The sequence below is a fragment of the Pteronotus mesoamericanus genome, unplaced genomic scaffold (assembly GCF_021234165.1).
Source record: "Pteronotus mesoamericanus isolate MK-2021 breed Mesoamerican mustached bat unplaced genomic scaffold, CSHL_Meso_final contig_33, whole genome shotgun sequence".
Classification (NCBI taxonomy): domain Eukaryota; kingdom Metazoa; phylum Chordata; class Mammalia; order Chiroptera; family Mormoopidae; genus Pteronotus; species Pteronotus mesoamericanus.
The window spans coordinates 14781414-14808340 of NW_026555135.1; the positions used below are offsets into that span (position 1 = coordinate 14781414).

The 26927-nt window shown below is 37.7% G+C and overlaps 1 protein-coding gene and 1 pseudogene across 1 annotated transcript in view; both read left to right on the forward strand.

Annotated features, from left to right (window-relative positions):
• Positions 1–26927, forward strand: part of TYR (tyrosinase) — a 92442-nt gene that overhangs the window by 38071 nt on the left and 27444 nt on the right. The window lies entirely within an intron of this gene.
• LOC129072671 (telomeric repeat-binding factor 2-interacting protein 1-like) lies at positions 7395–10341 on the forward strand (annotated as a pseudogene).

Consider the following 26927-nt stretch of genomic DNA (forward strand, 5'->3'; position numbering starts at 1 on the left):
TGCTTAGGAAAAAAACACGTAGACTCAGGAAAGTGGGCACATAGAGCTGGTGTGAGGCTATCTAACACCATCTGGACAGGCCACTAATCCACTGTACTCATTCATTATATATATATATATATATATATATAATTTTTTATGTATAAAATTTTCTCTTCCTGGTAGTGTATTGTTATTTCTTCTTTTCTAACCTCAGACCCTCACATATAAGCAGATATAGTCTTCGATCTCAACAATTGGCCTAAGAATTATACGAGCAATTCTCCAGACAGGATGCATTATGGCCGAGCCATCCTGTTTAAAGCATTTTAATTCTCCTGGAGCTCCCCACCACCTTACTAACCCTTATCTATGAGAGCAGAAGAGAAAGTATATGGAAGATAGTCAGCTGTCTGTAACTGGTATTGAAGAGGAAAGAAGAAAATAAAGAATCAAATCATGAGAGACAGATATAGGGTTCTTTTTCTGTTCCTTCTAAAGTAATTTTCTCACAACAGCTAATGAATGAAGGACATGGATTTATACCTACCATTAAGATAATACTGTCATTCTCTTTAGTAAACATAACAGGTTCTACTTTTCCTGTTGTAAAGATAAGGAAACTAAAGCCGAAAACTAAATGTTTCACTCATCATCATTTCCACCTCAGTCATGTTCTCACGAACATAAACATAATATCAAATAAGAGAGTGACCAGTAGCCTGAAAGATTATTAGAAAGATTTTTTTATTGACTTCATGGAAACTCTAATATTATAGGAATTAATTAATATTACAAGTCAAGTTTTATTCAGAAAATAGATTTTATTAGATTTTTATTTATTTTTAGAGAGAGAGTAAAGGGGGAGAAAGAGAAGAAGGGAAACATTGATGCAAGAGAGAAATATTATTTGTTGCCTCTCAAACATGCCCCAACACGGGAACTGAACCTGTAACCCAGGCATATGCCCTGACTGGGAATCAAACTGGCAGCCTTTGCTTTTACAGAATGACTCCCAAACAACTGAGCCACACCAGACAGGTCCAGAAAACGGTTTTTAAGAAAATATTTAAACACTAAAATTACCATAACAATTTAATACTATAACCACCTATATCCATATATAAAGGACAGTTGGATAAGTATCTGACCAAAAAACATAGACTGAATTCTTTATACTGAGTGATTTTTTAAAATTAATTAATTTATTTTTTCAAATACATTTGTCTCTGCCTAGCCCCCACCACTTTCCCTTACTCCCTCTCTCCATCCCTCCCTCCCTCCCTCAACTTTTCCCCTCTGGTTTTGTCCATGAGTCCTTGCTATATGTTCCTTGACTTTCCCCTTCCCTTCCTTTCTCCCCCACACCCCTCCTTCCCTCTTGTCTCTGTTGGTTTCTTTCCCTTTCAGTGTTTCTGGTCTTCTTTTCCTTGCATCATTGTTTTGTTGGTTAGGTTCCACTTATAGGTGAGATCATACAGTATTTGTCTTTCACCCCCTGGCTTATTTCGCTTAGCATAATGCTCTCGAGTTCTACCCATGCTGTCGCGAAGTTTAGTAGTTCTTTTTTTCTTTCTGCTGCATAGTATTCCATAGTGTAAATATACCACTGTTTTTTGATCCAATCATCTACTGATGGGCATTTAGGTTGCTTCCAACACTTGGCTATTGTAAATTGTGCTGCTATGAACATTGGGGTGCATAGGTTCTTCTGAATTGGTGTTTTGGGTTTCTTAAGGTATAGTCCTAGCAGGGGAATCACTGGATCAAAAGGCAGTTCCATTTTCAGCTTTTTGAGGAAATTCCACACTGCTTTCCACAATGGCTGCACCAGTCTGCATTCCCACCAACAGTGTCCTAGGGTTCCCTTTTCTCCACAGCCTCGCCAGCACCTGTTGTTTGTGGATCTGTTTATGATGGCCATTCTGACCGATGTGAGGTGGTACCTCATGGTGGTTTTGATCTGCATTTCTCTGATGGCTAGTGATGCTGAGCATCCTTTCAAATGTCTGTGGGCCCTCTGTATCTCCTCCTTGGAAAAGTGTCTGCCCAGGTCTTTTGCTCATTTTTTGATTGGATCGTCTGTCTTCTTGGAGTGGAGTCGAGTGAGTTCTTTATATATCTTGGAGATCAAATCTCTATCTGATGTATCATTAGCAAATGTATTTTCCCATAGGGTTGGCTCCCTTTTCACTTTGCTGATGTTTTCTTTCGCCATGCAGAAGCTTCTTATTTTGATGAGGTCCCACTTGCTTATTCTTTCCTTTATGTCCCTTGTTTTAGGAGATATATCAGTGAAAAAATTGCTGCGTGGGATATCTGAGAGTTTCCTGCCAATATTCTCCTCGAGGACTTTTATGGTGTTGTGGCTTATATTTAAGTCTTTTATCGATCTTGAGTTTATTTTTGTGTATGGTGTCAGCTGATGATCCAATTTCAGTTTTTTGCATGTAGCTGTCCAGCTCTCCCAACACCATTTGTTGAAGAGGCTATTACTGCCCCATATTATGTTTCTGCCCCCTTTGTGAAATATTAGATGCCCATATAGACCTAGGCTTATTTATGGGCTTTCTATTCTGTTCCACTGGTCTATGGGTCTGTTCTTGTGCCAGTACCAGATAGTTTTGAGTATGGTGGCTTTGAAGTAGAGTTTGATGTCCGGTATTGTGATCCCTCCTACTTTGTATTTCTTTCTCAAAATTGCTGCGGCTATTCGGGGTCATTTATGGTTCCATATAAATTTTTGAAATCTCTGTTCTATTTCTGTGAAATATGTCATTGGTATCTTAATAGGGATTGCATTGAATCTATAAACTGCTTTGGGTAGTATGGACATTTTGATGATATTAATTCTTCCAATCCATGAGCACGGTATTTGCTTCCATTTATTTGTGTCTTCCTTCATTTCTTTCTTCGATGTTGTATAGTGTTCTGCGTACAGGTCTTTTACGTCTTTGGTTAAATTTATTCCTAGGTACTTTATTTTTCTTCTTGCTATATCGAATGGTATTTTTTTTCTGATTTCTTCTTCTTCTATTTCTTTGCTGGTGTACAAAAATGCCTTTGATTTCTGAATGTTGACTTTGTATCCTGCTGTTTTGCCAAATTCACTGATTAGGTTGAGGAGTTTTTTGGTAGAGTCTACAGGGTTCTCTATGTACACTATCATGTCATCTGCAAACAATGATAGCTTTACTTCCTCCTTTCCTATTTGGATGCCTTTTATCTCTTTTTCTTGTCTGAACACTGTGGCTAGGACTTCCAATACGATGTCGAAAAGAAGCGGTGAAAGTGGACATCCTTGTCATGTTCCCGATCTTAGTCGGAAAGCTTTCAGTTTTTGTCCATTGAGTATGATGTTGGCTGTAGGTTTTTCTACAAAAATGGCATTTATTACGTTGAGGAATGCCCAATTTATTCCCATTTTGCTGAGTGTTTTTATCATAAATGGGTGCGGTACCTTATCGGATGCTTTTTCTGTGTCTATCCAGATGATCATGTGGTTTTGTCTTTCCTTGTATTTATGTGATGTATCACATTTATTGACTTGCATATATTGAATCATCCCTGCATCCCAGGGATGAATCCCACTTGGTCATGGTGGATAATCTTTTTAATGTATTGTTGAATGCAGTTTGCCAATATTGTGTTGAGGATTTTAGCGTTATGTTCATCAGCAAAATTGGCCTGCAGTTTTCTTTCTTTGTAGGGTCTTTATCTGGTTTTGGGATTAGGGTGATGCTGGCCTCATAAAAAGAATCTGGGAGTCCTCCCTCCTCTTGGATTTTTTGGAATAGTCTGAGAAGGACAGGGGTCAGCTCTTCCTTAAATGTTTTGTAAATTTTTCCTGTGAAACTGTCCGGACCTGTGCTTTTGTTTGCTGGGAGTTTCTTGATTACTGCTTCAATTTCCCCGGCTGTTAAAGGTCTGTTCAAGCTTTCTGTGTCTTCCTCCTTCAGTGTTGGAAGATTATACTTTTCTAGAAATTTGTCCATTTCATGAAGTGTTCAAATTTCTTGGCATATAATTGTTTAGAGTAGATTCTGACAATCCTTTATGTCATTCAGTTCTGCTCTAATCTTGACTATATCCTTCCTTCTACTCGCTCTGGGATTTATTTGTTGTTGTTTCTCCAATTCTTGAAGTTGTAGTGTTAGGTCTTTTATTTGAAATGTTTCTATATTTTTTACATAAGCTTGTATTGCTATGACCTTCCCTCTCAGGACTGCCTTTTCTGTGTCCCATAGGTTTTGGACTGTAGTCTGTTCATTTTCATTTGTTTCAGAAATTCTTTGATTTCTTCTTTTATCTCATTATTAACCCATTCATTGTTTAATAGTCTACTGTTCAGTCTCCATGAGTTTGCAAGTCTTTGAAGTTTATCTTTGAGGTTGATTTCCAGTTACAAGCCCTTGTGGTCTGAAAAAAAAGCTTGGTATTATTTCAATTTTCCTGAATTTTCTGAGGCTTGTTTTGTGTCCTATTATGTGGTTTATCTTTGAAAAATTGCCATGAGCATTTGAAAAGAATGTGTATTTTTCTTCTTTGGGATGTAAGGTTCTATATATGTCAGTTAAGTCTATTTGATTCAGTGCGTATTTAGCTGCACAATATGTTTATTAATGTTTTGTTTATAAGATCTATCCATTTTTGACAGTGGAGTGTTGAAATCCCCTAGTATCAGTGTGTTGCTGTCTATATCTTTTTTGAAGTCTTCCAACAATTTCCTTATATGCTTGGGGGCTCCTATATTGGGAGCATATAAGTTTACAATGTTTATGTCTTTTTGATAGATTCTTCCTTTAAGTATTATAAAGTGCCCCTCTGGGTCTCTTTTTATGGTCTTTGTTTTGAAATCTATTTTGTCTGATGTAAGTATTGCAACTCCAGCCTTCTTATCTTGCCCATTTGCTTGGAATTGTTTTTTCCAGCCCTTTGCTTTCAATCTGTGTAGGTCTTTGGCTCTGAGGTGGGTCTCTTGTAGGCAGCATATGTGTGGGTCATGTGTTCTTATCCATTCAGCTACCCTGTGTCTTTTGATTGGGGCATTTAGTCCATTTACACTGAGAGTTATTACTGATAGAAACTTATTCATTTTTTCTGTTTGTACCTGTGTTTTTCTCTTTCTCACTCTTTTCCTTCATCTTCTTAAACCAGTCCCTTTAGCAATCTTGTAGTGTTGGTTTGGTGGAGGTGTATTCTTTTAGCCTTCTTTTGTCTGGGAAACTCCTTATTTCCCCTTCTATTTTAATTGAGAGCCTTGCTGGGTAGAGCAGCCTTGGCTGTAGGCCCTTGCTTTTCATGACTTGGAATATTTGTTGCCATTCCCTTCTGGATTGTAGTGTTTCTGTTGAGAAGCCAGCTCCTAGGCGTATCGGGGCCCCCTTGTATGTTACTTTCTCCTTCTCCCTTGCTGCCTTCAGGATTCTCTCTTTGTCTTTGAGAGTTGCCATTTTAATGATGATGTGTCTTGGAGTGGGCCTCCTTGGGTCCCTGTTGAATGGGGCCCTCTGTGCCTTCTGGATGCATGAGACCCTTTCTCTCCTCAAATTGGGGAAATTTTCCATCATCACTTTTTCGAGGAGTTTCTCTATCCCTTGCTCCTCTTCTTCTCCTTCTGGTATCCCTATTTTTTGTTTGTTTGTTTGTTTATTTCATTGTATTTTTTCTCATTACCATTTCGTCCCCTTATACTACCCCCCACCCCCACAGTCACCACAGTCGATATCCATGAGTCCTTTTTCCTTTTTGCTCAATCCCTCCACCACTTAGCTGTCATCCTGCTCTCTACCTGTGAATCTGTCTCTATGTTGCTTGTTAGTTCAGTTTGTTCCTTAGATTCTATATATGAGTAAAATCATATGGTATTTGTCTTTCTCTGCCTGACTTATTTCACTTAGCATAATATTCTCTAGGTCCATCCATACTGTCACAAAGGGTAAAACTTTCCTTTTTTTTACGGCTGAGTAGAATTCCATTGTATAAATGTCCCATAGTTGGTTTATCCACTCATCTACTGAAGGAACCTTGAGCACCTTCCATATCTTGGTGATTGTAAATAACACTGCAATGAACATAGGGGTCTTATGTTCTTTCAAATTAGTGCTTGGGTTCCTTCAGATATATTCCCAGAAGCAGGTTCCCTGGGTCAAAAGGCAGATTCATTTTTAATTTTTTGAGGTATGTCCACACTGCTTTCCACAGTGCCTATGCCAGTCTGCATTCCCACCAACAGTACAAAAGTGTTCCCCTTTCTCCACATCCTTGCCAACACCTGTTGTTTGTTGATTTATTGATGATAGCCATTATGACAGGTGTGAAATGATAGCTCATTATGGTTATAATGTGCATTTCTCTGATGATTAATGACATTGAGCATCTTTTCATATGTCTATTGGCCATCCGTATGTTCTCTTTGGAAAAGTGTCTGTTCAGGTCCTTTGCCCATTTTTTAATTGGATGAGTTTTTTCAGTTTGTGTTTGTTTTTTGTTTTTTGATGTTGAGTTTTGTAAATTCTTTATAAATTTTGGATAGTATACGGATATTATTGTGTTTCAGGTTGTTCTGCATTTCCCTAAATGCCTCTTCATTCTTTTTGAGTCTTTTTTCCATTTCTTGTTCTTTCTGGGAGCTTTTTTCTACCTTATCTTCCATCTCACTGACTCAATCCTCGGCTTCATCCAGCCTGCTTTGGATTCCTTCTACTGTGTTCTTCAATTCAGACATGGTATTCTTCATATCCTCTTGTGTCTTCTTGACAGTTTCTATGTCCTTTTCCAGGTTGATATAGTTTGTTGTAATATCCTGATAGTTTCTCTGCAGTTTCTCATAGTTATCTGTGAGCTGGCCGAGCTCATTGAGCTTCCTTAGAGCCATTGTTTTGAATTCAATATCAGATAGTTTCCTCGCCTCTATTTCATTTAGCTCTCTCTGTGGGGAGTCCCCTTTTCCACTCATTTGTGGGGAACTTGAGAGTCTGTTAAGTAATTTATTTATTTATTTTTGCTTCTGCTTCAATTGGGCTGCCTAAATTTCCTGACTTTGTGGATTAAACTTCTATGGTAGTAGGCGGGTCTTTTTATTTGCTTATTTATTTGCTTATTTATTTGTTTAATTATTTTTCCTTTTCTTTCTGGGCCTGCCTCTGATGATGTCAGTTGTTGACCCTATATGACCTTGGGTCATTTGTTTGAGTCTTCCAGGAGTTTACTGTCTGTGTCTGACTCCTGCTTTGGGCAGCTCTGTGACCCCTTCGGCCAGGGATCCACTATTTCTGTGGATCGCTCTGCACTCTCACGCCAGCTCCCTGATTGTGCTCCCCAACCCGGCAGGATCCCCTGCCCGCCTGGGCTCACTTGTGCTTGCCCCAGCCCAGGAGGCTTCTTCGCGACCTGCGTACACGCCTGGCCCCCCAATGCCAGCGGGCATCCCAGCATTGGTGCGTTTAGGGTCTTCTATTGTGTGCTCTCCCCGTTTTTGGCTCTTTGGATGCGTTGCCTGTCCTTGCCAAATGGAGACTACGGAAATGGGAGGAAGTCAGCTCCAGGACTCTCCAGTTAATCCTGTCTCCAGTCTCTCCTTCAGGGACTCTGGGAAGCTCTGTGACCCCTTTGGCCCAGGATCCACTATTTCTGCGGACTGCTCTGCACTTGTACGCCCCCACAGGTTGATTTACACCTGCCCTTGCAGATCTGCACACTTCCTCGCAGGCCCCATCGGTGCCAACCTGTGGGAGGTCTCGTCAGCCCGCGTGGGTCCACACACACACTTGCCAACCCTCCCCGGCCACTCGGGCGTAAGTGTGTGCACCTGCACTGAGTGGTTTTGGGCTCTCTATTGTGTGCTTTTCGGCTTTTGGCTCTTTGGGGGTATGGCCTCTTCCTGCACAATGGAGACTAGGAAAGGGGAAGGAGTCGGGACTCACCGGTTCCTCCTCCGGTTCTTTCCCCAACACCTCCTCTTTTCCGATCTCTCCTCAGGGGTCTCTGGGCAGTTCTGTGACCGCTTTGGCCAAGGATCCACCCCCTGTGCAGACTGCGTTTCAATCGTGGGCAGTCTGGTTCGAGCGCACCCCTCTTCTGCCTCTTTGGGGGTGTGCCTTTCCAGCCCACAATGGAGACTACAGAACGGGCAGGGAGTCGGGACTCCCCAGTTCCTCCTCCCATTCTTTCCCCAAAGCCTCCATATCCAGTCTCTCCTCAAGGCTCTCCCAGCCAGTCTGCACTTAGCCCCCCAGCTCACATGCGCACAAGCTGCGTGGAGAGCACACAAAAGGCAGGTTAATTGATTCCCTTATGCCAGAGCGAGATGGTAGCTGCAGAGTGGGAGGTACATTATCACCAGGGCTCCACTTGCCGGAGTCTCAGTTCTCCTCCCAAAGTTTTCCTCACCAATCTTTTCCCAGGCACCAGCCCACCCTGCTGCCACCTCGACCCAGAGATCAAGGAGGGTGGCTGCCACTGCAATTTTTGCGTTGGCCCTTTAAATGTCTCTTTGTATCCCCAGCCTCCTGTTTCTGGCAGAGAGTGCCCCTAAGCTTTTCGTGGTTGCATTTTGTCTGTATTTTCCTGGTTTTAGCTGCTGTAGTTTAGAGGTCCCTGTTTATGATTCAGACCCAGTTGTTCTTGGGTGGAGCTAACTGGCCCTTTCAATGTCCCTCTGTGCTAGTGCCCATGGGCACCCAGCCCACCCTCTGGAGCTTCCACCGCACTTCTCACCTGTTGGGATGTGTGAGAGTTGAATCCACTGTCCGCGGCTCCAAGGCTCCTCTCCCACTATCGTTCCATTGCTTTCCAGGTGATTACTCCACTATTTAGGTGCAATTCCAGTTTGATCTTGGGAGGAGGAGGTCAGCGTGACTCCCATTCACTCCTCTGCCATATTTTCTCCCATTTTTTTTTATATCATATTGTCCTTATGAGTTCTTGACATTTTTTATCTTTCCTGTTATCTCATGAACTTGAAAGAATTCTAGATTTCCTAGACACTTTGATGTTCGAGGCAAGAAATCTCAAACTATGGTTTATAGGTCAAATATATCTTCTAACTTCTTTGTAAATAAGATTTTATTGGCACACATCCACAATTATTTATTAACATATTGCTTATCGCTGCTTTTATGCTACAATGGCAGAGTTGAATAGTTGTGACTGAGACCAAATGGCCCACAAAATGAATAATATTTAGTTTTTTTCACCTTACAGAAAAAAATCTGTTGACCCCTGCCAGACCACAGAATTTGTACTTAAGTACCAAATAAGAGAAAAAAGTTGACCTTTAGCTAGCCCACCAAATATACATTTATTAAAAAATGCTATAATTGAATTCAATATCTGGATTCATGTTTGATTAACAGAGATAAAGCCATCATGCAGGTGGCTTTTTGCCATTCTGCCACCTTTGAAAATCAAAAATTTCTGCCCTCCCAGAATTCTTGCCTCAACCTGTGTTAATAGGCCTGGGGCAACTTCAGCCTGATCAGCTCCATCAGCACTCCTTGCAGCGCCTGAAGGACTGCTACTTCAAGTGCTGTGGGGCCAGGAACATAAGTACCTGTTGAGGGATGCCCCAGTGTGCCATCCTCCCAAAAACTCTAGCAGAAGGCAGAGGAAGAACGGAGGCTGCTAGTGGGGAACTACAGACTTGCCTGGAGAAGAATCTGTAAAGGTAGAGGTCAAAACAATGAAGAAGCAGTCCAAAAGATGCTTGTAGAAGCCACCAGGGAGTTTGAGGAAGTAGTGGTTCAGCAGAGGCCTGATTTTGAAATACACACAATAATGTGTGATGATGATCAATCCATACCTGAGGAAGACTTATAAATGTAGCCCAATGAGGAAGAAGATGCAAAAGTTTGTCCACCAGAGGTGGGAGCTGCCATTAATGTCATCCCACAGTTAATGAAAAAGTTTAACTTGGGTCTATCAACAGTTACACAGGCCATTTTTAAAAATGGTGGTGATCCCTGTCTGGTGTGGCTCAATGGACTTAACACCAGCCTGAAAACCGGAAAGGTCACTGATTCAATTCTCAGTCAGGTCATACGCTTATGTTGCAGGCCAGGTCCCTAGTCAGGGGCGTGCAAGATGCAGCCCATCCTAAACATCAATCACATTGATGTTTCTCTCCCTCCCTTCTCCTCTCTCTAAAAATAAATAAATAAAACCTTTTTAAAGAATTGTAGTGAGCTGAAGGCTACTACTTCCTTTTCAGAATCTGGTCAGAGGGCTGATGGGATCCCATTTAGTACTAACAGGATGACTTAGATTTGCAAAAAGACGATGAATGAAGATGCTCAAGATGCCTTGGCCAAAATATCTGGTGCTCAGAATGTAGTTCAGATGACTGATTTCCGAGAGACATAATTGAGAAGATAATAAGAAAGATAAAAGGTGTTGACAGATAAAAAGATGTGGCAGATGAGGTGGTAAAAAAAAAATTGTGACCATTGAAATTCAGAGATTTTTTCAATGGACACCTTTATTCTAACAAATGATCTGTGAGTCCTAGATTTTTGTAGCCAAGCAGAGGTGTGTAAGAGGATAAAAATAAAAAGTATTGGGTATATTTAGAACTATCCCTGTAGTATCAGTGTGCTTATGAGAGGAAAAGATAAATCAGAGATACCTTGGTCTACATCAGCGATTTTCAACCTTTTTCATCTCATGGCACACATAAACTAATTACTAAAATTCTGTGGCACATCAAAAAATATATTTTTTGATGACATGACAAAAAATATAGGTATACTTTTGATTCATTCACACCAGACTGCTATTGTTGTGCTGGCTGTTGTCATTTTTTAATTTGACAATCTAAGGGAATAGAGGTCAGTGCCCCTGACTAAACAGTCAGGTATTGCATGTTTTAAAAATTCTTGCAACACACTGGTTGAAAAATCACTCATCTACATATTAGTAACTTTTTCAAGGAGTGGAGGTGGAACCTCTGTTATATTGGTGATAGGAGCTAGTGACGAAGTCAAAGGAGGAAAATCAGGAGACAGGTCTCCTTACGCAGTGTGAATGAAGAGCCTCCTATCTTTTGGCAGAACCTCCTCTAGGTTGTGATGGATTCCAGATCAAGAATCTAGAAATATGGAAAGATTTCATTGCAATGTCTTGAACATGGACCATCTCAAACCCTTGTATCCCCGAGTGAGCTCTGATTTCTAAACTGCTTTGAAAAACCCATGTTCTCTTTACTAACTTAATATTTGGGGACCCTGCTCCTTAGCTCCTCTTTTCTTCCCGTACTTGTCAGTCAATCTAAAAGGTATTTATTTACCTACCACCCAGTTTTGTGTAAAATACAGACAAAACTCCACAGAGAGTTTCAAGAACAGTCTTACTTTGTTACTAGTAATGTGTTTTTATTTATTAAGGATAATTTTGTGCTAAGGCTGTGTTAGATTTAAAAATTTGTGGATTAATTCATCTTTGTTGTGTTGTTTTCATTGTTAAAAAAATAAAACTCTGTATTTAAATCTCCAAAAATAAATAAATAAATGAATAAAATATAGTTTTTTTTGAAATTTAGAAAAATATATAAAGGAGCAAATTGGGAAAGTTGCTTAAAACTTATTATACCATCTATAAATAACTTAGAAAATTTGGATAAGTATAGAAAGCATGAAATTGACAAAATAAGTCTCACTTCACCATTCTCTTCTCATTTCCAGGAAAAAAAAAGCATATTTATCTTTTGTATAGCAGAGAATTGCATTTGCACATGATTCTGTACTTTTTCCTTCTTAATAATCTTAGATATATTTCCACATCAGTACATGCAGACCTATCTTTTTCCTTGTAAAACCTTTATAGAATTCCATTGTATGTCAAGATAATGAGAAAACAAGCCACAGACTGGGACAAGATATTTGCAAAACATATATCTGATAAAGAATTATTATCCAAAATATGCAAAGAACTCTTAAAACTCAACAATAAGAAAATAAGCCAGATTAAAAAATAGGTCAAAATCCTTAACAGACACCTCACATGACATATGACAGCAAAAATGAGCATATGAAAATGTATTCCATATCATATGTCACCACATCCCTTCATAAATTGAATTAAAACAAGAAAATACCACTACACACCTATTAAAATGCTCAAAATCTGGAACACTGATAAAACCAAACACTGGGGAGGATGTGAAACAACAAGAGCCTCATTCATCACTGATGGGAATATAAAATAATACAGCCAGCTTGGAAGACAGTATGGTATCTTCTTATAAAACTAAACATACTCTTATATGATCCAGCAATCATGCTCCTTCATATTTACCCAAAGGAGCTAAAAATACATGGCCACAAAAAAACCTGTACATAAATGTTTATAGCAACTTTATAATTGCCAAAGCTTGGAGGCAAGCAAAATGGCCTTCAATATGTAAATGGATAAATAACTTGTGGTACATTTAGAAATGGAATATTATTCAGCAATAAAAAGAAATGACCTAACAAGCCATGAAAAGACATGGAGGAAACTTAAATGTATATTACTAAGTAAAAGAAGCAAACCTGAAAAGTTTTTATGCTGTGTGATCCCACCTGTATGACATCCTGGAAAAGGCAAAACTATGGAGACTGTACAATGATCAGTGTTCACCAAGGGTGGGGGTGGGGAAGATGAATAGGGAGGGCACAGAGTGTTTTTAGGGAAGTGAAATACTCTGTATGATACTATAATAGTGGATGTTTGTCATTATATATTTGTCAAAACCCTCAAATGTACTCTACCACAAGTGAAACCTAACATAAACTATGGACTTTGGGTAATAATAATGTGTCATGTAGGTTCATCAATTGTAACAATGTACCACTCCAGTGGGAAATGTTGATAATGGGTGGGGGCAAGGGATTATATGGGAAATCTCTGTATCTTCCTCTCAATTTTGTTGTAGTCCTAAAGTTTCTCTAAAAAGCAAAGCAACAAAACAGAAGTAAGGTTATGACTTACTTAACTTTTTAAATAACTGAAATGACTGGTAAACACTATACTGTTGTTACCTAATATCAGGCAAAGCACCATCAGGACTCTGATAAATAGAAACATAAAATGGATAGTGAGGGAACTGATGAATCTTTTTTCTTTTCTTTCTTAAATAGTAAAGAATATAATAAAGTTGACATAAAGTACAGAGAATTATTCTGGTTAGACACAGAATCTCTGATATTTAAAAAGTCAAAAATAATCCTTTATATTGTAGGCAAAGGCAGTAAGCAATAAACCAAAGAATAAAAGATAATCAAAATTGAAAACAACTTGCTATGGTTTTTAACAAGTTTTATAATTTTTTTAAACTTAGGTGTTATAAATCAGCTCAAATAAAATTCACTTTACAAATTTTGTCCTTTCATATTTTGGAACAAACTTTAAGGGATTTTTAGGGGCTCCGCGAAGTCAGCACTAATTATAATATTAAGATGCTGTTGATATTCAATATGTTTATAATTGCTACCTTTAAATGAATCAATACAGGTTTTTAAATAGGAATTTCATTGTGTAGACATGTCATAATTTAGAAATCACTTAATCTCTTACAGGCACTTTAGTTTTTTCTCTTTTGCTAAACAATATATATAAAAATATACGGTTTTGATTTGTGAGTATAGCTAAAGATCAAATTCTCAACATTAGAATTGAAAGGTATTAATCACACTTTATAACATTTAAAATTGTTAGGTATTTCCAAACTGCCTTCCTAAAATGACCGTGCCAGCTACATTCTCACAGAAAATGAATGTGTCTGTCATCCTGTCCTAGGTATAGCAAACATTTTTAATCTTTGCTACTCTGAAAAGTAGAAAATCTTCATTTGATTTTTTTCTTGCAACTCGGAAGAATAGAAAAATATTCATTAGAATCTCTATTTCCTCTGCATGTTATAGATTTTTTTTCTAAAATGTCTGTTTACATTATCTGCTATTTCATATTAGCTTTATTTGTCTTTTTATTACTGACCCATATAGGCTTGTCATACTTTTTCTTGTCCATTTTTGTCATAAACATTACAAATATTTTCTGGAGTACTTAATTACCTTTTAAAGTGTTAGTTGTATGCTTCTACCTAGTCAGAAGTTATTTTTTTATGGTCTTTATATGCAATCTTTCAGTTCATGTCTTCAGAGTCCTTAACATTTTGTATTTTTATTTGTAAAAAGATTGAATTGATCTAAAGCTCCAAGGTCCTTTCTGGTCTTTACAATACTCTGGATTTTTTTTTTTTAATGACAGTAGAATACATTAGCACAATTAAGGGCTTAAGCGGATTTCTTAGTGACAGCTTAATCATCCTTTTAATTATGATTAATAGGTAACTGACAAATAGATAAATCCAATCTATAGTTAAAATTATTTTTCTCTAATATTCAGATTAAGGCCTGACAAGGAACTCAACACTCTTCTCAAGTCTGGGAAAAACAAAAACAAAAACCACAAAACCTTTCTGGCATGGAGAGAGGGTTGTGGAATAATAACTATAAAAGAGTAGGTTGGAGTTTTGTTTATTCTTTTTCTCTAAGAAGGTTGGATTTGGGGCATGCTACAAGCAGAAAAATTTGAAACTTTTAACTAACCTAACACTGCAACAGCCATCAAGCAGAGCTGTTATTTTCACAATAGAGTCAAGAGCTTTTATGCCTATGGCTTCCTTAGGAAAGAAGATGAACATTAGTGCTAGATGGTGCCCTGTGGATAAATGTCAAAGCAATATAAAGGGGCTTTGGAAAGACTTCCATTTCCTTGACACCTAATCACTCAAGACGAGCCCAGGTGAACAAAAGCAAGCACACTTCTACATGTTTGTGGTTATGCATCTGTTAATTCAACAAACATTAAATGTCCTCTATGTGTTGTGTGCTATATCAGGCCATGGGGATGCAGCAGTCACTAATACTATTCTTCCCTAACTAATGCCTCCCAGACTAGATGTATAAATAACAAAATATAACTTCTACAGTAACAGTGGTGTAATGGGCTAGAATATGTGGGAGCAAAGAAAAGAGCACCAAGGAAGTAAGAAAGACAAGAGCAGTCTTTTTCAAGCCCTGCATCTGCAGCACCTATCCTCATGCCTGACACTGAGTGGATATGCAATGGATATTCAGTTGTTAGATCCTATTGTTTGGAATATTCTTGTGATGGTGGCTTTATGAATAACGAGTAGGATTTTGATCTGTGAAGTTTGGTAATAAAAATATTCAATGCATAGGCAACAAAACAAGAAAGGCACAGAAGTGTGAGGGGGGGAAATATACTTCAGGATATTGGCAATAGTTAAAAACTACTAAAATACTAAAACCACAGCTGACATTTGGTGTTTACTGGGCATTAAATGCTAAGTGCATCATATGGATAGACTCATTTAACACTTATGGCAGTCTTACCAGTTAACTAACATTATCATCCCCATCTTATGGACAAATGTTTTGAGCCCAGATAGGTTAAATAACATGTCAGGATATGAATCCATGTTCTTAAACATTTCTTTATGCTGCTTCAAAAAGGATTTAGAGAGAGACTTAACAAAAGAAATGCTAGTATATATAAACTAGTTCTTGTAAAGAGAGTAGAGTATTAAGGGATGTTTTAAAGTGCACACAATGCTTTTGTTCTTTACTCACTGTTTTCTCAGTGCTCTACAGTATTAACACCTCACTCGTTCTTCTATAGTTTGTCTCTCTAGTGCACGGGGATCCTGATGAGGTATAAACCAGAAACAAAACATTCCTGGGATGGCAAGCTTGCCTCACTCTTCAGCTACAGATTAATTACATTTTTTGGAGTGACTTCTTGGCTATATTCGCCACTGAGGCTTCCCCTCCGTTCTGCTCCCAAGCATCCCCTGGGCCATCCAGCTAAGAAGGCTGCCCTGACCCACATGCCCACAAGCCAAGTGCCTGCCAACTTGGCAGACCAGAAACAGTCCAGGCAGAAGGCAGGTCCCTGGAGCTTCAAGGATGAACAACAGATTGCTTGCCTGCTGGTGATTGCAAGGCTGAAGCTTGCTCAGAAAGGCAGAAATCCCAGGGTTATGGAAGGAGGTGAGTTCACAAACCAGAGAAATATCTTAAAGCCTGCTCTAGGAATCAGACAGATGGTGGAGGAAGATTTATCTGTTTCTTTGTTTCTTTTCATACGATTGGATTGTGACCAACTTTAAAAAATGCCCCCTGTTTGATTTTTGAAAGCAGGAGAATTAATTCCCTAGAACAAGTAGCAGTTGTATCATTATAGTCATCGTTAACTGTATCCTACAAATATTTTTGTACTTGCTGCTATTGTTGAATTGAACTCTTATACAAATCTGCTTTGTTTGGACTTATCTCCCACTAAATCTTGAGCTCCATGAAGACAGGGTTTATGTGCTGATCATGTCTTGAATTTAGCACAGACCCCAACACCGAACACAGATCCTGGCACATAAGAGACATTTATTAAATACTTATTAAAGTGTTGTATAACTGATAATTCTAAGTCAGACAGCCTTATTTTTTGTATGGAGCAAAATATTAACCTAAGGGCATTGAATTGTACTCCATTAGATGATAAAGAAACCATATACTAACCTAAAAAATGTTCCTCATACAATGTGGAAAATCTCCCAACACTTCACAAGATTGATGTATTTTAGTACTAGGGAAATTAAATTGCTCAAATTAAAATATTGATATCTTGAAAATTCCTAATGAAGGAGGATAAAGAAACATGAGTTACCCTTAATATTTACTGAACTTTTAAATCTGAAAAAGAATAGTAAGATCAATCAAAGCCACTTATTTTATAAATAAGAAAGTAAGGGCTCAGAGATTGTGAGCTGCCCAAGGCCACACTGTTTTGCAAAGTAGAGGGAATAATGTTTTGAGGTCTTGTGGCACAAGGTGGGAGGTTTCAAAGACAGAATGGAATTTTTAACATGGTACAGGGATATTTAACCAAGGAATGCAGAAGCAACATGACTATAGGAAGGTCCTCACCATAATTATTTACAGAGTCTAATCCTTCCTTTCCTCAGCCATAAGATTCTGCTAATATTAGTAGCTATTAAAGTTGTAGGTTTGATAATTAATATATTTTTATAATATATTAAAAGTTCTTAGCATGCAATTATCAGACAGTCAAGTTTTTGCCATTAAGTCAAAAGACATACGGGAGCTGAATGGATTAGAAAACATGACCCGCACATATGCTGCTCACAAGAGATACACCACTGAACAAAGGACCCACACATACTGAAAGTAAAGGGATGGAAAAAAAAAATATTCCAAGCAAATGGACAGGAAAAAAAAAAAGCAAGGGTAGCAATACTTATATCAGACAAAATAGATTTCAAAACAAAGGCAGTAAAAAGAGATCCAGAAGGACACTACATAATACTCAAAGGAAGAATCCATGAAGAAGACATAAACAAGCCCCAGCTGGTGTGGCTCAATGGATTGAGTGCTGGCCTGAGAACCAAAGAAGACATAAACATTGTAAACCTATATGCGCCCAACATAACAGCACCCAAATATATAAGGAAAATCCTGTATGACTTCAAGAAAGATATAGACAGCAACACACTGATAGTTGGGGATTTGAACAGCTCAATGTCAACAATGGGTGGATATTTCAAACAAAATATCAACAAGGATATTATAGAAGTGAACAACACATTAGAACAAATGAACTTGACTGACATATTCAGAACCTTTCATCCTAAAGAAGAAAAATACACATTCTTTTAAAATGCACACGGAATACTTTCAAAGATAGACCACATGATAGGACACAAAACAAGCCTCAACATATTCAAGAAAATTGAAATCATAACAAGTGTTTTATCAGACCACAAGGGCTTGAAACTAGAAACCAGCCCCAAGGAAAAAAAACTCAAAAACATCCAAACTCATGGAGACTGAATAGCATGCTATTAAACAATGAATGGGTCAATAAAGAGATCAAAGAAGATATCAAAGAATTTCTGGAAACAAATGAAAATGAACACACAGCAGTCCAAAACCTATGGGACACAGCAATGGCAGTCCTGAGAGGGAAGTTCATAGAAACAAAGGCCTAAAAAGATAGAAACATTTCAAATAAACAAGCTAAACCTACATCTACAAAAACTGGAGAAACAACAACAAACAAAGCCCAGAGTGAGTAAAAGGAAGGAAATAATCAAGGTCAGAGCAGAACTGAATGATATAGAGACTAAAACAACAATTCGAAAGATCGATAAATCCAGGAGCTGGTTCTTTGAAAAGATAAGGAAAATCAACAAGCCTTTAAACAGACTCATCAAGAAAAAAAGGGAGAGGACCTAAATAAATAATATAAGAAATGAAAGGAGAAATTACAACTGATACCACAGAAATACAAAGGACTGTAAGAAATTACTATGAATAATTACATGCCAATAAATTTGAAAACCTGGGTGAAATGGACAAATTTCTAAACAAATATAACCTTCCAACACTGATGAAGAAGAAGCAGAAAGCCTGAACAGACCAATAACAGCTGGTGAAATTGAAGCAGTAATCAAAAAGCTCCCAGCACACAAAAGCCCTGGACTGGATGGTTTCACAGGAGAATTTTACAAAACATTTATGGAAAAGCTAACCCCTGTCCTTCTCAGATTATTCCAAAAAATCCAAGAAGATGGAAGACTCCCAAACTCTTTTTATGAGGCCAGTATCATCCTAATCCCAAAACCAGGTAAAGACAAAGGCAAAACCAGATAAAGACAAAGAAAGAAAAGTGCAGGCCAATCTTGTTGATGAACATAGGCATTAAATCCTCAACAAAATACTGGCAAACCTCATCCAGCAATACATTGAAAAGATCATCCACCATGATCAAGTGGGATTCATCCCAGGGATGCAAGGATGGTTCAATATTTAAAAAAATCAATAAACATAATACATCACATAAACAAAAGGAAAGACAAAAATCACATGATCATATCAATAGATGAGGAAAAAAGCATTCCATATTTTTCAGCATCCATTTATGATAAAAACAGCAAAGTGGGAGTAAAAGGAGCATACCTTAACATAATAAAGACCATATATGAAAAACCAACAGCCAACACCATACCTAATGGCAAAAACTAAAAGTTTTCCCACTAAGATCAGGAACAAGATGAGGATGCCCATTTTCATCACTTCTATTCAACGTAGTATTGGAAATCCTAGCCACAGCAGTCAGACAAGAAAAAGAAATAAAAGACATGCAAATTGGAAAGGAGGAAGTAAAAATTTCATTGTTTGCAGATGACATGATAATATACACAGAAAACCCTATAGACTCCACCAAAAAACTAGTCTAGCAAATAAGTAAATTTGGCAAAACAGTGTGATACAAGTCAATATTCAGAAATCGAAGGCATTTTTGTACACCAACAATGAAATATCAGAATCATAAATCAGGAAAAAAATCCCATTTGCTATAGTAACAAGAAAAATAAAGTACCTAGCACTAAACTTAACCAAGGATGTAAGAGACCTGTACTCAGAAAACTATATAACACTGAAGAAAAAAATTAAGATACAAATAAATGGAAACATATACTGTGTTCATGGATTGGAAGAATTAACATCATCAAAATGTCCATACTACCCAAAGCAATAATATATGTAACACCATTCCTATTAAAATACCAATGGCATATTTCATAGATATAGGACAAACATTTTAAAAATTTATATGGAACCATAAATGACCCCAAATAGCTGCAGCAATTTTGAGAAAGAACAAATTAAGAAGGATCACAATACCTGACATCAAACTATATTACAAGGCCACTGTAATCAAAGCAGTCTGGTACTGGCATAAGAACAAAACATAGGTCAATGGAACAGAATGGAGAATCCAGGAATAAACCCATGTCTCTGTGGGCAATTAATATTCAATGAAAGGGGAAGAAGCATAAAATGGAGGAAACATGGCTTCTTCAACAAATGGTGTTGGGAGAGCTGGACAACTACATGCAAAAAAATGAAATTCCACCAACTTACACCACACACAAAAATAAACTCAAGATGGATAAAAGACTTAAATATAAGTTGTGACACCATAAAAGTCCTAGAGGAGAACACAGGCAGGAAATTCTCAGTTATTCCATGCAGCAATATTTTCACTGATATGTCCCCTAAAGCAACGGGCATAAAGGAAAGAATAAACAAATGGGACTTCATCAAAATAAGAAGTTTCTGCACAGCTAAAGAAAACATGAACAAAATGAAAAGGGAACCAATCGTATGAGAAAATATATTTGCTAATGATACCTCAAACAGGAGTTTGATCTCCAAAATACATAAAGAACTCACATGACTCTACTCCAGGAAGACAAACAATCCAATTAAAAAATGGGTAAAGGACCTGAACAGACACTTCTGAAGGAGGATACATACAGGGCCCAGAGACATATGAAAGGATGCTCAGCATCTCTAGCCATCAGAGAAATGCAAATTGAAACCACAATAAGATACCACTTCACACTGGTCAGAATGGCCATCATAAAGAAATCAACAACCAACAATTGCTAGTGAGGTTCTACAGAAAAGGGAACCCTAGTCCACTGTTGGTGGGAATGCAGACTGGTGTAGCCCCTGTGAAAACAGTTTGGAGTTTCCTCAAAAAGCTAAAAATGGAACTTCTTTTTGACCCAGCAATTCCACTGCTGGGATTATACCTTAAGAATACCAAAACACCATTTCAGAACTGTGCACCCTAAGGTTCATAGCAGCACAATTTACAATAGCCAAGTGCTGAAAGCAACCTAAGTGCCCATCAGTAAATGAGTGGATCAAAAAACTGTGGTACATGTGGTACACCACAGAAAGAAAGAGCTACTTCCCTTCATGACAGCATGGATGGAACTGGAGAGCTAAGTGCTAAGTGAAATAAATCAGGGGATTAAAGACAAATACCATATGATCTCACCTGTAAGTGGAACGCAATCAGCAAAACAAGCAAGCAAGAAAAATATAACCAGCAATATTGAAAGAAAAAACAATCCAAGAGTAACAAGAAAGGGGGAGAGAGGGGGGTTTCAGGGAAAAAAAGGGGAAGGATCAAGTCAAGGAACAGGTATAAAGGACCCATGGACAAAGCCAAAGTGGGGAAGGGGAAAGCAGTGGCGAGAAAATGGAGACAAATGTATTTGAACAATAAAAAAACAAAAAAATAATTTAAAAAAAAGAAAAAATAATAAAAAATATAATGTGAAAAAAAGATTATTCTAGTAAGGGAAAACGAAGTAGAGAAATAAAGAAATAAGCTCAAAATTTAATTAAGTACTATTGTGTAATATAGAATATGTATTTTATAAAGAACTACTTGGAACATTTCCAATTTAGATGTCTAGTCATAACTGACTTTTCCAAGGAAGTGAGCTATGACTTGATACTGGGTTCATGAGAAGCAGTCAGCTATAGAAAATTATTTTAGGAAAATATTTCAGAAAGCAAGAACAAATTCAAAAGGCCCATGGCAGCAAAGAGCTTAGCTTGCCTCAAGGAGACCAGCAAAGCTAAAGATGGTAAAACAAAAGGAACCTGGTACAAAATGAGGTTAAAGGGATCAGCATAAATCAGCAGAGGCCTAAGTACAGTGGAAGGACTTTAAATCATTTTATCGGGGTACTAAATAACTTTAAGTAGATGGATATTTTTAAAAGTTGTCCTGACTGCCGTATAAATTAATCGTTGGGGTGAGAACTTCAGTAGGGGCATAGATTACTCTTTTGCAATGGTCCAGGTGAGAGATGTTAGTGATTTCAGTGAGATGGGTGACAATGGAGCTTTTGGGAATAAAACTGAGTCCATATGCATTTTAGAAGTAAAATCAACTGGACATGTCAATAGACTACATGGAGATGTAAATATCACTAATGCTAAAAAGGAAGAAGAAAAGGGTGGAATCAAGGATGACTCCTAGGTTAAGGAGCATTAGAAAAGAAAATGGGGTTGTTTACTGAAATAGAAAAGAATAGGCTAGTAATAAATTTATTAAAGGAAACTGAATCAAGAGGTTTTATTTTTTAATAATTAGGTTTCTTTTTGAATATGGCAATTAGATATCCGAGAGAATCTGCCAAGTAGTTGGTTGGATCTTGAAGCATGGAACTCAAAAGGAAGAAAGGGGTTAGAGAACATATATTTGAATTGTTGGCCTACAGACATTAAATAACATCATGGCAGTAGATGAAATCACCCAAGGACTGAGTATAAATAGAGAAGAAAACCGACAGTCTGGTACACCAATCATTAAGAGGATGAGGGGATACAGATGAGTCAGGGAAGCACACTAAGAATCATTGACCAAAGAAGGAAGGTGCAAAGATGAATATTAAGTCATAAAAGCCACATAGGCAAACAATTTCTGCAATGAGGAAATGGACAAATATATCAAGTGCTCTTAAGAGATTAATGCAATGGGGAGAGGAAATGTCTATTGGGTCTGTCAATCTTGTTTATCTTTTCAAAGAACGAGCTCTTGTATTCATTGATCTTTTGTATCATTTTCTTAGACTCTATTTCATGTATTTCTGTTTTGGTCTTTATTATTTCCTTCCTTCTACTCAGGGCTTTGTTTAGCATTCTTTTTCAAATTCTTTTAACTGTAAAGTTAGTGTTTATTTGAGCTTTTCCTTGTTTCTTGAGATAGACCTGCAAAGCTATTAATTTCCCTCTTAGGACTGTTTTCCTAGTGTCTCACAGATTTTCAATTGTTGTGTTCTCATTTTCCTTTATTTCAAGGTACCTTTTGATTTCTTTCTTGATCTCGTAGTTGACCATTCATTGTTTAATAACATGTTATTTAGCTTCCATGTTGTTGCATATTTTTCAGTGTTCTTCTTATGGTTGATTTCTAGTTTCATAGCATTGTGGTCATAGAAAATGCTTGATAAGGTTTCAATCTTCCTGAATTTATTGAGACTCGTTTTGTGTCCTAAACGTGGTCTATCCTGAGAAATGTTCCATGTGCACTTGAAACATATGTATATTCTGCTGCTTGGGGGTAAAATCCTCTGAAGATATTAATTAAATCCACTTGATCTAGTGTGTCATTTAAGGCTGCTGCCTCCTTGTTGATTTTATGTCTGGAAGATCTGTCCATTGAAGTCAATAGAGTGTTAAATCCCCAGCAATGACTGTATTTCTGTCAATCTCTTCTTTTATGTCCCTCAAAATTTGCTTTACATATTTAGGTGCCCCTATGTTGGGTGCATAAATGTTTACTAGTATTATATCCTCTTCTTGGATTGTTATCTTTAATGTTATGTAATGTCTTTCTATGTCTCTTAATATAGACTTGGTTTTAAAGTGTTTTTTTTTTTGGCTATAAGTATTGCTAGCCTAGTTATTTTTAATTTCCACATGCATGGAATATATTTTTCCATGTCTTTACTTTTAGTCTGTGTGTATCTTTCAATCTGAGGTGGGTCTCCTGGAGACAGTGTATATACGGGTGTTGTTTTCTTATTCAGCTCCCCTATGTCTTTTGGTTGGAGCATTTAAGCCATTTACATTTAAGGGGATTATTCACAGGTACATATTTATTGCCATTTTATTTTTTTAAACTATTTTCTTCTGTTTTTATTTTCTTCCTCTCTTCTTAAAGCAAGCCCTTTAACATTTGTTGCAGTACTAATATGATATTAACAAGTTCCTTTAGTTTTTTCTTCCCTGGAAAGCTTTTGATTTCTCCTTCAATGATAGTCTAAATGATAGTTTAAATGATAGTCTTCCTGTGTAAAGTAGCCTTGGTTCTAAGTCCTTGCCTTTCATCACCTGGAATATTTCATGCCATTCCTTCTGACCTGAAATATTTCTGTTGAGAAATCAGATGACATTCTGTTTGGAGCTCCCTTGCAGGTAACTACCTGCTTTTATATTCCAGCTTTTAGGATTCTCTCCTTGTCTTTAGGCCTTGTAATTTTAATTATGATGTGTCTTGGTGTAGGCCCCTTTGAGTTCATCATGTTTGGGACTCTCTGTGCTTCCTGGACCTGTGTGTCTTTTTGTTTCAACAGACTAAGGAAGTTTTCTATCATTATTTCTTCAAATAGGTTCTTGATCCTTTGCCCACTCTCTTTCCCCTTCTGGTAATCCATGATGCAGATGTTGTTAATCTTCATGTTGTTCCAAAGGTTTCTTAAGATCTTCTAACTTTTTTAAATTCTTTTTTTTTTCTTCTCTGCTTAAGTGTTTTTTCCTACCCTGTGTTCCAAATCACTGATTTGATTTTCTGCTTCATCTAGCCTACTGTTTATTCTTTCCAGTGTATTATTTATTTCAGATTTTCCATTCTTTATTTCTGCCTGGTCTTTCTTATTGTTTCTATGTCTTTTTTATGCTGTTTAGTATCTTTACAATCATTCTAAACTCTCTAACTGATAAATTGCTTCCCTCCCTTCCTTTAGTTCTTTTTCTGGAGGATTCTCTCATTATTTCATCTGGGGCCTGTTTCTTTGCCTTCCTATTTTGGCTGCCTCTTTGTGTTTGTTTCTTTAAATATAATAGGTAGATCTGCAGACTCTGATTGGACCCATGTCAAATGCAGCCTGTGACTGGCCCTGGGCAATCTATTTGGAGCTATCAGTGATCCACAGCTCTTGGTTCCCTCTGCTGGGCCAGAGTATAGAAAGAACCAGGCTGTGTATCAAGGCCAGTTTATACCAGCACTGGCCTCGGGGCAGGGTCAGCTAAAGTTTCAGAGCTACCAGACATTGACCTTCATTGTTAAACTTAATCACTGAAATAACCTCAAGCTGTACTCATCTGTAATTTGTCAAATTATTCATACAATATCTTTTTATTATATGACACTAAGATGATTTAGGTAATAGAAAGATTTCTGAAAATATAAAAAAAAAATCTGCATGTAGGATTGGAAAAGCAGAGAAGAGAGAAAACCAAGGATGTGTGATACAAATGTTATTTCCATCCTGGAGTCAAGAAAGCCCAAGGTAATTGTTGTCAAGTATATAAAGTCACAATAATCTAGAAATAATAATGAGGATAAGAATCAGTTGGAAACACAAGAAAGATATATTATTAAACTCAAAAAGTCAAAATGGTAGTAATGAAAAAGATTTTCTGTAGCTGTGTTCTACAAAGCAATCTCTCAGGAGAAAGGTGCATATATAGTTATCAAAATAAAAAAAGTTGTTTTATTAAAGTGCTTTTCCCTCAACAAAAGCAGCAGCAAAAGCCCTTTAACCTCAGGGAGGAAAAGACAAGCAGAACAAGCTTCAAGATTTATATTATAGGATAACTAGTGTCAGTCGGTACATCTTGGCATTTGGTGGGAGAATTCTTAGCCCCCTTGCAGAGGCAGGTGATCTTTCCCTGAAAACAAGGCAAGAACAAGGGGTGTAGGCACAAATATTTTCTCTCATTTTCCAGCAGCTGGTGTGTTTTCAGAAAGAAAGAAAGAAAAAAGGAAGGAAGGGAAGAAAGGAACGAGGGATGGAGGGAAGCAGGAAGGGAGGAGGGAGAGGGGAAGAAGAAAGAAAGAAAAAGAAAGAAAAGGAAGGAAGGAAGGAAGGAAGGAAGGAAGAGCGAAAGAGGGAGGGAGGGAAGAAAGGGAGATTTGTGGCTACTATGGTTCAGTTAGTTGGTTAGGTGTCATCCCACAAACTGAAAAGTCACCAGTTCAATTCCCAGTAGCGACAGCTGCCTGGGTTGTGGTCAGGGACAGGGAGCATGCAGAAAACAAGTGGTTGATGGTTTTCTCACACATCAATGTTTCTCTCTTTCTCCTTCCCTTCTGCTCTCTAAAAACAAATTAATATAATATTTTTTTAAAAACCTGTGATCTGAGCAGTTTTTCTGCCTCTCCCCCACTAGCAGCTAATTCGCAAATTAAAAGTCTGTGCTTATTCAGTCCAGAGCACAAATATACATGTCCTTAACTTTCAGCCAGGGGCAAGCTCAACATGTCTTCTCTTCTGCCTCCCATTCTTTCCCATGGGCATCCGGTAAAGGCTGATGGAAAAGGGCTGGTAGGTGGTTGAGTATTCTCTCTGTGTCTCAGATTTCCCGGAATTCTAAACAGTTTTGTAGCCCACATGAGGATTAATTAATTTGTTAAAATTTGTTTTCCTCTTACGCAGTTTTATGGCTTTTATTCTTTCCTCTCATATTCTGCCAAAGTTGAAAGAGTTCACATACCCCAGCTCTCCTCAGCCTCTAGTACCACCCATTAGAATCGGCTTGCCTGGTTTCCCTGTGACCCTAGCTCTCTGATTAGGCAAAAGTATGATTTTTAAGTTGCAAATTTTTCTTACTGTTAAATTAGGAATGACATTCTCTTACAATGTTTTTACCTCTTAAGCAGAAGCAGAACTGATTGCTGACAAGTGTTAATTTTCTCCTCTCTACTCAGTCACAAAGTGAAGGCATACTAGTGTCTGTGGTAAGTGTCAAGACAGAAGTAATCAAGCAAAAACCTTGGAGGAAAGAATAGGGAGTGAGGAATGGATTCTGAGAGAGCAGGGAATTATAGCTAAGACATCAAAGTTCAGACTGATACAGAGCTACTATCAGAGGAACTGCTTACCAGGAGGATCAACTTAAGAATCAAAGTTCAGCAGTAAGTATTAGAGCTCAGAAAAAAGAAATAAACAAAGGCTCAAGCACTACAGTGGTCCCACTTTCCATCAAGAATAATTCTTATGGTGTATTATTACTACTGTGGCATTCATGTGGCAGAGCTGTGCTTCCCTTCTCATGCAGGCTTGTGCACACATGTGGAGGCAGAACAAGGAAGAAAAGTGGAAATACTATTGAATAGTGACATTTTACTTGTATTTTGATCTTTGGTATCTGCAACTGCCACATATGGTTCAGAAGTAACATCCATAGGTTGTTAAATCATCAGTGTGGAATATGAGTAGGAAAGCCAATGATAAAGGTCTGCACATGAGAATATTGAGCACTCAAAATTTT